Source organism: Lissotriton helveticus, chromosome 5_1 (genome assembly GCF_964261635.1).
Source record: "Lissotriton helveticus chromosome 5_1, aLisHel1.1, whole genome shotgun sequence".
Classification (NCBI taxonomy): Eukaryota; Metazoa; Chordata; class Amphibia; order Caudata; family Salamandridae; genus Lissotriton; species Lissotriton helveticus.
The window spans coordinates 1,183,891,205-1,183,905,252 of NC_136065.1; the positions used below are offsets into that span (position 1 = coordinate 1,183,891,205).

The 14,048-nt window shown below is 47.8% G+C and overlaps 1 protein-coding gene across 1 annotated transcript in view; it reads left to right on the forward strand.

Moving 5' to 3' along the window:
- Nucleotides 1-12,508: 12,508 nt before the first annotated feature.
- LOC144755202 (zinc finger BED domain-containing protein 6-like) overlaps nucleotides 12,509-14,048 on the forward strand; it is a 142,702-nt gene continuing 141,162 nt past the window's right edge. The window contains exon 1 of the mRNA XM_078643892.1: nucleotides 12,509-12,646. The gene's annotated coding sequence lies outside the window, so the exon portion shown is untranslated. The remainder of the gene's footprint in view (nucleotides 12,647-14,048) is intronic.

Sequence of the window (14,048 nt, forward strand, 5' to 3'; positions counted from 1 at the left end):
TAGCCACAGGATCACAGAGGGAGGAGGTGGTGGAGGGAAGGAAGCAACGGGGAGACAAAGAAAAACTATGTCCAATGTCCGGCTGGGTAGGTGACGGCTGAGGGGGTGAACCAGACCCAAACTCCTCTGCATAAATAGCACCACCGGGCATCGGCCATGTTGCTCAGTCACCACAGTAAGTACAATATTCATGGTTTTCGCCCAGGGGGCCTCGTCATAGCTCTATCTGCCACACCAGTCCTGTTGTTACTGGGAAACCCTGAGCGTAATTCAAACTTCAAGCGGTGCTTGCTTATATATGAAAGATTGATTGTCGTGCTGTTTTTATTATTGAAATTGTCATTTAACATGTTTACATATTTCCAGCAGGCTTTTAAAGGACTAAGATTATGTGTTGATTATTTATTGTGACTAATTCTTTTGTTAGATTGTAATTGAATTCGATGTATTTATTTTAACATGGTTTTAAATGTATTTATATAATTTATGTATTTGTATGATCTGTAGACTACAAAACAGACAGATTAAAGTAATTTCTAAGTCTAAGTGTAAAGAGAGGAGGGATACAAAAAGAAAGGGGTGAGATTGGTGGACAGGGTGAGAGAAAAGAAAGGAAAGGAGGAGGAAAGGAGAGCAGGTGGGGGCGAGATGAAGGAAAGGAGTGGGTAAAAGACAAGAGAAAAACGCTGGATGATAGTGAAGGGGTTAGAGTTTACGGGTAGATTAGGATTGGGAAAGTGAGAGAATGAAGGGCAGAGAGTGCGCTGGAGTGTGAGCAAGTGTGGACAGTTTTAGCGCTGCCAAGTACCACCCATCAGGTATTAGACTAACACATTTTAATGTGGTGATCCACGTCACTACATTAAAATGCATTATCACGCATTTTTAGCACCCTAACCACCCACGTAGGGCGGCAGAGCTGGGGCTGAGCTGGGGCGGTCCTTCGTGGCCATGTGGTGGGGTAGGGCAGCTCTGACAGGACTGACGAGCATTCCAAGAGAGTGTGTCTGCGCACTGCAGTGACTTGAGCAGAGTCCTGTAGGTCTGCCCCAGGAGCCGCAACCTGTAAATTTAATGCTGCTCCAGTCTCTCACCGACAGTCCATTCATGATCCTCTCATTGCCCAGGAGGGTGTTTAAAGCCTTAATAGTCCCCCGGCACTACCACTCTCTCTACGCATCCGACGCCTGCCGCCGCACTGACAGACTTGACTGAACAGCCATCCCTAGATTGTACAGTACTGTCACAGTGTCACTGTGCTGCTCAGCTGTGCTAAGTTCTGTGTGCCTGCTGTTGTGTGCAGAGGACACCCATTATAAAGTTAAAGAATTTAAGCAACTGCGGAAGTACAGTGCAACCCTACTTCCCTTAAATGGTCCACAAACATTTGGTAATATATTGTTCTGTGAATGTTTAAGTTGATCAGTGATACATAGTCACCCCGTCTGCCTCAGAATGCGCAAATCACATGCCCTCTTTTGTTTCTCTCAGTAAAGCGCTTAATAAATATTAACATGTATCTGCATCCTCAGCACCTGCAGAGACAACGTTCTCATATGGCTCCTTGCTGTTGTTATTTTTCAGCAAACACTTGCCCCACTGTATTCTGCAGTATTTCATGGCCCAACAGAGCAGGCACTGAGGTGCCGTTCCATTTCTGATGCTTTGCAGTAGTTCTAAGATCTTCTTAGAGTTTCTCGTCGCTCTAATGGATGTAATTTCTGATATTTATGTTTCCTTCATCTTCATTGCTTGATTTTGCTTGCGAGAAAGTGTCACTCATAGTCGTTGAATGTCACTTATAATTACACTGAAATTATGAAAATGTCACACCCAAGCAATCTGAAACCTTGGCAGCTATGATTTTTTTAGGTCGAGCCTTGACAGCACATGCGCTGTCGCAAGACCGGTAGTAAAAAGTATTCAGAGTGTAATCCCGCCTGCCGCTTGGCATTGGCTCACTCCTCCATTGCTCAGCTTGGGAAACATCCTTTACAACGCAACTTTTACCACGCAGTGCTTTTACGACGCAATTATTACAACGCATGTCATTACAATGCATAGCGCTGGGGGGCGCTCTAGGATAGGGAATAGATTTAATTTACTATCCAACACCTTCCCTACTATCCACGGGGACTGGAGTTGGAATAGTAAATTAAACTATTCACTATCCAGCACCCCTAAACGCTATGCGTTGTGTTGTAAAAACTGCGTTGTAAAGGCATGCGTGGTAAAAGCATGCGTTGTAATGTCATACATCCCTCAGCTTTCCTGGGTCATTATTGGTTGGTGCTCCTGCTACGTCACATCTGTTTTAAGCAAGCAGCACCGACCAACTACCATTTAGTTAAGCTATAGGTCTGTCTCTGTTTCAGTCAGGGACTACTTGCTTTATTTGTTGTTTTTTCATTGCCTGCTGTGGTGTCTTTTAAAAGGTAAATAACCAAGCTGGAAACAAATAGACTTTAGCGTAGGTTTATTAAAAACTCAGCCACAAACGCCCAGAGTCAACTGACTCAAATCCTATCAACATTCTGGAATACAGAAGGTTAACAAAGAATCAAGAGACATGTAATTTAAAGAAACAGTGGAAAATAATGAGAGAAGCATAACATCACACCTGCCTTGGTCCACGCTTCACTGGCCACCGAGCAACTTAAGGTGAAGGAGAAACATTTATGTGCACGGGCGCCCCGTAACTTTTTTTAGATGCTTACTTTGCGTCGTCACTGTTCAGTATGACCCCACCCTCACGCTAACCGACACCTCCAGTACTTTGCATGTCAGAGCTCAAAAGACTGATGAAGCTGAGCTATATAAGCTAACTGGACGTTTAGAAGTTTTGTTTCAAGAACCAAGTTGGAAGTAATGTAATGTTAGAGTGCTAGCAGTCTAGTCTGCCAGCAGGAATTGCACCCACATCATCCGCAGGCCAGGTGTGGCCTGCGGGGTTAAAATAAAAGGGCTGATCCTGAACGTGGGGTCATGGCAGATACTAAGTAAAACAGTGTGTGTCCTGTCATTTCCCTAGGTCCCGAATCGTTAATTACCCAGGCCGGCACAGCCATAGTTCAGCGGCTTAATGCACCTGCTAGAGAATATGTGCCAGTATCATAACTGTCTTCTGCGCAGCCTGAAAACAGCCATCAGCAAGTACTGTATTATAATGTATATATTGTATCCCTCTCAAGGCAACTGGTGGAACTCCTAGCGGCTCTGGGGGTAAACCCCGTCTCCAGCAAATGGGCTACAACTAATCATTAAGCATCAACTGTTAACTTCCTCCTGTGGCTTAGTAGCGAAGTACTAACTAATTACGAGTCCCCCGACCCCCAACTAAATCGTACTTTTGTTATCAATGTTCCAAACAGTGGAAACCCACACCTCTGTTGTAGTGCATTAGCCATCGGAGCAGCCACAGTCCACCATGACCGGCAGCATCAGTGGCGACAGAGGGTGTCAGAGCACTGAATACTTTTATTAACATCGTATTTCTGGCAGGTGTCTTTTTTCCCCAAATGAAAGAGCTGTGTTTGAACATGCTTAAGTAGCATGTCTGGACTAACAATAGTTTTTCATTTGGCTCTGCAATTTTTTGTTAAAAAGACAACATCAGCTGGTGACTTTATTTTCTTAAAGGAAGAGTCCAGTGAGTTGGGCACAACGTTACCAGCTTAGCAAGTTGGGTAACATTATCTCTAAGCCACAACTTAAATAAAGCGTTTAACAGTTCAGCCAACCTACAACACCTACAGTTGTAAAAGTCAATATTTGTAAGGCACTATCTTTGAACATGATGCTCTCAGCTGCCTCCTCCTTCCCACCTACCCTTCTTATGGCGGCTGCTGTGCGGCCGCGCGAAGCGGGCACCCCGCTGGCGTGCCTAAGGCAAGCCAGTGTGCGCCAGTCAGTGCCGTCCGCGCCTGAACCGTGCCCAATGCCAGAACCCCTGGCCACCGCGAACGCCACGAAGCCCGTCTCCGCTACGACTCCAGCACCATCCAATCACTCAACGCCGGATGATCACGCACCTGCTGCCTGGACACCCCGAAGCGCACCCAAGGACGCTTCTCCTGCCGGAACTGCAGCTTCACCAGCATCCGACCCGCCAACCCACTCACCGGGAAAGAATCCAACCACCTCAGATGCATCCTTCTCAACACCCGCTCCGCCCGCAAACACGGCATTGAACTCTGGGACCTACTCGACTCAACCTCCCCAGACGTCTCCTTCCTGACGGAGACCTGGCTGAACCCCTCCTCAGTACCCGACATCGCCATAGCCATCCTGGACGGCTACAAGATCACCCACAGGGACCGCACCAAGGAGGAGGAGGAGGAATCGCCATCGTCCACAGGAACACTCTCAGAGTCTTGCCCAACCCCGACGGCACCCTCAGCACCGCTGAACACCTGCACTTCCAGATCCACACCGATCCCAACACCACCCTCAGAGGAACCCTCGTCTACAGACCCCCCCGACCTCGACCACAGTTCAGCAACTCCATTGCCTACTTTGTCAGTACACACGCCCTCGCCTTCACAGACTACATCCTACTCGGGGACCTGAACTTCCACCTTGAGAACAACAACGACACCAACTCCACCACCCTGATCGACAACCTCGCCAACCTCGGACTCAGACAATTCGTCACAACACCGACCCACTCCGCCGGCCACACGCTTGACCCCATCTTCTCCGCAAGCTCCCATGTCTCCTTCAACCCCACCACCGAACTCCACTGGACCGAACACTGCTGCATCCACTTCACCTTCCGGAAACCCACCACACACCACCGCACCCAACAGATCCCCGCCGCTGCTGGAGCAAAGTCACTAAAGACCAGCTAACCACCACCCTCGCCCAGAGCCCACCCGCCTACCCCCCGACCCCGAAACCGCCGCTCGCAACCTCAGACAGTGGATCGACGACTGCGCCAATGCACTCGCCCCGGTCAAGAAACCCTCCAACAGTCACACCAGCAAGAACGCCAGCTGGTTCACTGAAGACCTCCAGGCCTCCAAACAAACCTGCCGAAAGCTTGAGAAGAAATGGCACCGTGAACAGACACCGGACAGCTACGCAGCGCACAAGAACGCCACCAGCAGACACCATCACCTCATCAGATCCACCAAAAGGGCCTCCTACAAAAGCCGCCTAGACAACAGTTCACACAACAGCAAAGAGCTCTTCAACATCGTGAAGAAACTCTCCAACCCCAGCCCCAACACCAATGACATCCCACCCTCGCAAGACCTATGCGACTCCCTTGCCACCTTCTTCCATCGCAAGACCGCCGACATCCATGACAGCTTCCACGCCACAACCGCCCCGACAACCACTGAGACCTCCGCCCCCACGGCCACCATCTGCAATGACCCCCTGCTCTCCTGGACCAACATAAACAACATCGACACCATCAAAATCATGAACACCATCCACTCCAGATCTCCGTCAGACCCTTGCCCACACCACATCTTCAACAAAGTCAGCACCACCATCGCACCCCATCTCCGGAATCCAATCAACATCTCCTTCAAGACAGCGACCTTCCCGGAGAGCTGAAAGCACGCCGAGATCAACGCCTTACTCAAAAATCCCAACGCTGACCCCAAGGACCTCAAGAACTTCCGGCCCATCTCCCTGCTCCCGTTCCCGGCGAAGGTCATCGAGAAGACCGTCAACAGACAACTGACCCGCTAACTCGAGGAAAACAGCATTCTGGACCCGTCCCAGTCGGGTTCCGCAGCAACAACAGCACCGAAACGGCTCTCATCGCTGCCACCGATGACATCAGAGCCCTGCTAGAGAATGGAGAAACCGCGGCCCTCATCCTGCTGGACCGGTCAGCCGCCTTCGACACGGTCTGCCACCACACCCTACGCACACGCCTCCACGATGCTGGGATCCAAGAGAAGGCCCTGGACTGGTCCACCTCCTTCCTCTCCGGCAGAACTCAGAGTGTCCGCCAACCCCTTTCCGCTACGAAGACACCAAGATCATCTGCGGCGTACCCCAGGGCTCATCCCTCAGACCAACACTGTTCAACATCTACATGGCACCGCTCGCCCACGCCGCTCGACTGCACAACCTCAACATCATCTCCTATGCCGACAGCACCCAGCTGATCCTCTCCCTCACCAAGGCCCCCCACACCGCCAAAACCAACCTCCACAAAGAATAGAAGCCATCGCCGAGTGGAGACCAGCAGACTCAAGCTAAACTTGGACAAGACGGACGTCCTCATCCTCGGATTCACCCCCTTGGCCTGGGATGACTTCTGGTGGAAGACCGCACTGAGAACAGCTCCAACACCCACCGACCACTCTATCCTCTCTATGAATCAAACAGGCAAAAGCATGACAAAGCATGACAAAACAGGTCAACGCTGTCTCGTCCTCCTGCTTCAACACCGTCCGCATGCTCCACAAGATCTACAGGTGGATCCCCACCGAAACAAGTAGAACAGTCACCCAGGCCCTCGTCAGCAGCAGGTTGGAGTACAAAAACACCATCTACGCAGGAGCCTCGGCCAAACTCCTGAAACGACTTCAACGCATTCAGAACACCTCTGCACGCCTGATCCTCGACACCCCTCGCCGCAGCTGCATCACATCCCACCTGAGAGACCTGTACTACCTCCCCGTCAACAAGAGGATCACCTTCAAGCTCCTCATCCAGGCACACAAGGCACTCCACAACACCAGACCAGCATACCTTAACAGACGACTCAGCTTCTACACTGCCAGCTCCGCTCCGCCCTCCTCGCCACAGTCCCCCGCATCCGAAGAGCGACCTTCGGTGGCAGATCGTTCTCCCACTTCGCCGCCAAGACCTGGAACACCCACCTCATCCCCCTACGGCAGACCCAGGACCTGCTAACCTTCAGAAGACTCCTCAAGACCTGGCTATTCGAGCAGTAGCAGCACTCGCCCCCCCTGCGCCTTGAGACCCTCACGGGTCAGTAGTGCGCTTTACAAATGTTCCGATTGATTGATTGATTGATTGATGCAACATTCACTAAATTACACTTCACTACATTTGTCAAACTCGTCCGCTTTTCTGCACTCTTGCCACGGTATCCCTGTTCATCTTACATTTACTCCTTTCGTATTCTTCACTCCCAACTCTTGTACTGTGATTTTTCTCCCTTTCTATGGCACTATTTCTCTCTCCTTCACACTTCCACTGCCTCCTGTCCTTTCTTGCTCTCATCCGCTTTTCACTCATGTATCCTTCGATAACTTTAACACTCTGTCTTCCTTTTTTTTTTACAAATCTTCTTTCGTTCTCTCTTTTTCAGACAAGCACTAGCTCTCCGCCATCCCCATTCTCGGAAGAACACTGCTCCTGTTTGGACATCAGCTTCTTTAGAGGAACGCTGCAGATTAAGAGAAAACATTCAACGTTGCTTTTTAGGACATATTTAGGTGAATACGAACATGAGGACACTTGTTGCAGCTCTTCACAACTCTCTCATCCGGGAAGGGCAGCCATCAGCAGAGTCCCACTGGTGTCGACAGGGTGAATTTCATTGTAAAAGGTACCTCACCTATCTCCTTACATTTGGATACATTAATCAGAGAGGTGCCACAGCCTGCAGAAAAAAATTTGTACTTAAAGAAGTCCTTGAGCCAGGTATATGTAACACGCTGGATTTAATAAAGCTTAGTTCCAAGTTAGGTTTCAAGTAAATAAGTAAAGATGACAAAAGCCCCACCAGGAGCAGCCTCCCTGCCTCTCAGCCTGCCTGCCATCAACTGCCACTCCACACACAAACCAGGCACCCAAGATTCTATGATGACATCAGGCATTCCAAGACCCACACCAGCTGAGCAGCAGGGAAGTCACACAAGCTACCTATAACATATCCCCCTTCCTTAGGGAAAGAACAATTCACAAGTAAAGGAAGGAAATGTGAACAACCATCAAAATATACAATGAAAATATACAATGCATAGTGAAAAGAAAGTATATACATTGCATTCTAAAGAGATTGACATTAACTCCCAATGTATGCAAGGCATTCTCAAACTAAACATTTACATTGCCCCATCCCCCTCCCTCAGTGCAAAATTAAAACAAGCATAAATGGCACTGGTTAGCATATCACTAAATGCATGAAAATCTAGTAAACATCCATAAATAAAAATAAACTGCACTGGGGTACTCACCAGCCCACAAACACACCCCATTAAGGCACTCACCACCCTAAAATACACTGCACTGGGGCACTTACCACCATAGGGCACTCAACACCCTAAGAAAAACTGCACGGGATACTCACCACCCCAAAAACTCACCTGCATAGGGCACTCACCACCCTAAAACAAACTGCACAGGGTACTCACCACCCCAAAACTCACCACCGTAGGGCACTAACCACCCTAAATACACCGCACTGGGGCACTCACTACCCTAAAACAAACTGCACGGGATACTCACCACCCCAAAAACTCACCAGCATAGGGCACTCACCACCCTAAAACAAACGGCACGGGGTACTCACCACCCCAAAAACTCACCAGGGTAGGGCACTCACGACCCTAAAACAAACTGCACGGGGCACTCACCACCCTAGGGCACTAACCACCCTTACTACCCTAAAACAAACTGCATGGGGCACTCACCACCCCAAACCTCACCACCATAGGGCACTAACCACCCTAAATACACCGCACTGGGGCACTTACTACCCCACAAACTCATCACCAGTCCCAAAACTAAAAAATGATACGCCAGAAGGGACACAACACCTCCCAAATAACACAACTCACCACCCTGCAACCACCCAAAAAACAAATGCACTGGACAGGGGCACTCACCAACCTAAAAACACACCACCATAGGACACTAACCACCCTAATCTTGTCACCCACAACTACCCTCTGCATTGTGAAAAAAATAAAAATAAGAAAAGGAAAGTCTTGCAGATGCGAAAAGTTCATGACCACCGGTGAGCGATCTCTCACCCGATGTCACCTCTCAGGGTTCCACGCTGCGACAGGGAACTCACATGGTGTAGTGTAGATAAAACGATTACCTGTGGTGAACTGAGGCTGGACACCGCCATTCAACTGCAGTGCTAAAACTTCACTCTGAGAAAAACAACTGAACCACAGTCAAAAAGTTTTATTTCCCTCCTCTACGATATTCCCGACGTCCTTACTTCCTCTTGTTGCACCTGAAGTTCGCCTCCGGGCCAGATTTGCAACGCAAAGCACACCGCAACGAAGATTTCCAAGCAGGGAAGACTTTCAAATGCAAAGTGTAGGCACGTTTCTTGACGGCGTCCCTGGTGACTCGCAGCGCGCTGCTTTATTCAAGCGTGACTGGGCAGCTGAAGGAGAGAAAGACGTCACAGAGACTTCCACGTAAGGACTGCAGGGCTGCACCATCTAGTAAGTGTGCATATGACATGTTCAGCACGCGCCAGAATTTAAACATTTTCAAAGAGAAGGGCAACTGCCAAATGTTTTCCGTTGCAGCAGAGGCAGCATCTTCACTGTAACTTTAAATAGTTTGCGCCGCAAGCAGGCCCACAAAAACATATATGTTGTGCCAAGTTTCCCACAACACATCGCTCCTCCTGCAGTAGTCTCTCCCCACAGCGTCAAACAGCCTGAATCTCCTTCTGTTTCTTTAGCCAGTGCATCGGCTCACCAACTTTGCTGTATTACAAGTCAGCCAACTCCTCAGTCCTGTGACACGTCCAACACTGCTGCTATCTGTGTTCCGATTTTCGCACCTTGATTGCCTCAGGCTTCACAGCAGCTGAACATTGACAAGGACACGTCCAACAGGCAGATGACTCTCTCTCCGCTCAAGTTTTCTCTTTGACTACTAGTGCTGCTCCACTCCATCTAGTGACAAATCCGCTCTGAAGCGCTGCTGATAGGCACTTCTAAAATCGAGCCGCCCACACCATCTGCTTCCGTTCACAGCAGATAACACACGCAGGGTCCCTGCTCCAGTTTAGACTTCTGTCACAGAACCTGTTGGGCCACAATTAAACTCTTGTGTCTGGAGAGACTAATGCTTCCAGAAATTCAACTTCGCCCCCATTCAACACTTTTCAAGATGTCACTATTCAATGGCTTAGAAAAAAAACACGGGGTTCCTTTCTTTGACAGAGTCCGTTCTTAGCTCACAAGCATGTAGATATGAACCCAGAAGTCTAAGGTGACCGCTAAGTGCTACTGCCAAAATAAAACCTGCTGTCATACCATGACACTTCTGATGCAGGTTAAAAATCCAAACGCCCTGGCTGCAGGCTGTCCAGGTGTTATAAGACACTGTTGGGGCTTACAACGGCGTTCCTTTACTTTCAACTAACAGGTTTCACAAACTTTCATAAAGTCCTTAGCTCCATTCTTCCTTCCTCAAAGAGTAGGTTCTTTTCAATTGTCATTCATATAATTATGGGTAGCACTCCGTTTTTTTAACTCAATCTTTTTGCTCACAATTTTGACCATCTCGCTTAATCGGGTGGCGTGCTCACATTTAACGTGCTAAGCCCAAACAACACGTGCTTCGACTATACAACATAATTTCAGGGCTCCTTCGCCCCAAAGAACCGTGGCGACAGCCTCTTCTTAGAATGCAGTTGCAACCTTTTATTTAAATGTTTAGTTCTTTATCCTCTTTGTATTCCTTCTATTTCTTAAATGTTCCGTTTTAGTTCTTTTCACTTTTTTTATCCTTCTCGACTTCATGCAAGGTAAAATGCCATATTTTCAAAGTTTCTTATATCCAAGCGGGCTGTTCATGCCCCTCTTCATGAATACGAACAAAAGACACAATCCTTCACTTCTGTCATATAGCAGTTTATTCATAGCCCAATGCATTTCGGACCACCCTGGGTCCTTCGTCAGGGGAAACTGGAAATAACATAAAACAAGCATTTACTGTAAATTCTTGACATAACAGAAGAGGGGAGGGAGGCGAAGTATGGGTTGGAGTAATGGAATGGAAACAAAAAGAAGGGAGGGTGCAACGGTTACGCAAATGTGCATACTTCTGAACGATCATGACTAAGCCTAAAATGAATGCTAGCTACATGACTTTGTTTAAACAGTGTTGAAAATGTTATGTCAAGAATTTACAGTAAATGCTTGTTTTATGTTATTTCCAGTTTCCCCTGACGAAGGACCCAGGGTGGTCCGAAATGCATTGGGCTATGAATAAACTGCTATATGACAGAAGTGAAGGATTGTGTCTTTTGTTCGTATTCATGAAGAGGGGCATGAACAGCCCGCTTGGATATAAGAAACTTTGAAAATATGGCATTTTACCTTGCATGAAGTCGAGAAGGATAAAAAAAGTGAAAAGAACTAAAACGGAACATTTAAGAAATAGAAGGAATACAAAGAGGATAAAGAACTAAACATTTAAATAAAAGGTTGCAACTGCATTCTAAGAAGAGGCTGTCGCCACGGTTCTTTGGGGCGAAGGAGCCCTGAAATTATGTTGTATAGTCTTTTCAATTGTCGCCAAAAATGTTGTACTTTAAGACGTCCTTGAGCCAGGTATATGTAACACGCTGGATTTAATAAAGCTTAGGTCCAAGTTAGGTTTCAAGTAAATAAGTAAAGATGACTAAAGCCCCACCAGGACCAGCCTCCCTGCCGCTCAGCCTGCCTGCCATCAACTGCCACTCCACACTCAAGCAATGCACCCAAGATTCTATGATGACATCAGGCATTCCAAGACCCACACCAGCTGAGCAGCAGGGAAGTCACAAAGGCTAACTATAACAAAAGCACAACCCTCGGCTCACCAACAGGTTAGAGACGGCTCACCAACAGGTTGGACATGCGTTGTCTCAAGCCATGCTTTGGGAGCTCATACACTCATTCTGCCTTTGCATTATGGGACTTGTAATCCTATACTCACTGTTTGAAAAGCAGCATTGCATTGAACAGAATGGAAACACTGAAACCATGGCTGTGTACTCTCTCTGGTTCTCTCGGAAGAACAACACTAAGAAACACTTTGCCTGCAAATGTCTTCTTTTTCAGAAGTACAGCCGCTGGATGGAGAGAAAAAAGGCATAAAAATAGTAAAAATAAGTTGAGTTTGAAAAGTTTGAGTAATGGCGTTGCAAATAATAATGCAACGCCAATAGCTCACTTTCACATTAATCTCTCACTCTCCATGAGACTTGCGGTATCGGCAATAATGCTTGCTTCTACGCATTTGTTTATTTTTGTCACCCTTAAATCCTCGATAATTAAAATGAATTAATTATAATAACTTTTGTTGGGCTGAGAGGAAAGAGTCGGCACTTTTTTTGCTACTTCTAAATTGGTATTCCAAATGTTGGCATGTACGACTGCTATGCTTTTTTCCATCATGTTTTATCCTGTATATTAATATTGCATAAAAGGTCACCACTTAAAATAAAAGAAAAAAATAATTTGTGATTCCTCGTTTTACCTTAAACGTACTAGCATTTGACCATTGAAAGATGGCGGTTGTTTTGCGCGATCTCTGCCAGTCACGTTCTTCGCTATTGAGCTTAAGCAGCCAATCAGCTTTGCCGCTCCGGAACCAATCATCAAATCTTATAGTGTTACGCGGGTATTCCTGAAAGCGTGTATTCCTTCCTACGGAGGTTGATTGCTGTTATCCTTATACCTTCCAGGTAAGCTACTCCTTAAGTTTTCTTAATGGCGTGAAAGAGCTGTCTCACGCCACTGGCCATTTAGTTTCTGAGAAAGGATCGCGAGGGGGTCATAGTAGATGGAGAATTTGGAAGGTTTTGAGACAGGGAGAAGCAGAGCGGACTCGTGTTCAGGCGAGGGTTAAAGAGTGGTCAAGCCAGCTGTCACTGAAGGATATGGGAGAGCAACGAGGGTGGACACGGGGTGATGACAAAGGGGATCGTGTGCGTCGAAACGTTTTCTGAAAATACGTTTTCACTGGTTGCAAGGAATCGGCCATTCAAGATTGCATGTTAGTCGAGTAAGGAAGAGGGTCCTGTGGGTAAGTAACCACGTAATTGTAGAGTGAGGGCTCAGCTACGCCGTCCGTGAAGTTTTTGCAAGGATTCGGCGATTAGAGTTTTCCTCGGACCCTCTCGTTTTAATTAAAATATAATAAATGTCCCGGTTTGGAAGAGAGGGTCGGCGAACGTGCACATTTGACTTGCAACAGGGCTCGAGTCGGGGTACCACGCGGGTGGACTGCGTCCCCCCACTTATTTTACCGGGTGGACGCCGTCCCCCCTGCCAAACAGCTGGACTTCTCTCTTTGGCCTCTCTGGAACGAGGAGCTCGGAGCCCACAGCACGCTGTTCACGCGCTGACTTCTCAGATGCAATCGCATCTAAGGGGTGAGCGAGGGGAGGCAATGAGCCCGATGGTGCAAGCCACCTTTCGTGACGTCACTTCCTGTCGTGACGTCACTTCCGGTGACAGCGTCCCCCCACTTCTTTTTTTAGGACTTGTGCCCTGACTTGCAATACTCATAGCTGCCAAGGTTTCAGATTGCCATGTGTGACATTTTCATAATTTCAGTGTAATTATGAGTGACATTTCAATGACTATGAGTGACACTTTCTTGCGAGCAAAATCAAGCAATAAAGACGATAGATATAAAAAATAACACCCATTTGAGCAACAAGAAACTCTAAGATCTTAAAACACCAGAAATGGTGCAAAGCTGCAAAGCACCAGAAATGGAAGGACACTCAGTCATGTCATGGCACAATATAGGCTCTCATTGTAGGAATGGTCATCTGCTGTGCGTGTCGCTGCCTTCCACATAGGACAACAGACCATTTCCAGGCCTGCCATCCTTAGTAGTCGCACACCTGCAGGGCATAGAAACTGCACCACAATAAACAGGGTGCAGCTCTGGCAACGTAGAACCATCTCATACAATCTATCAGAAGAGCATGGCATCAGGACTCCAGGGCCTCTCTCTGTCACCATAGCACCCAGCCTAACAGGATGTGAGGAAGCCCCAACATGAACAGATACACAAGGACAGGCACCATTTTACATTATCCCCAAGGTGAGGGTGGAGCCGTGCAGTAATCTCGG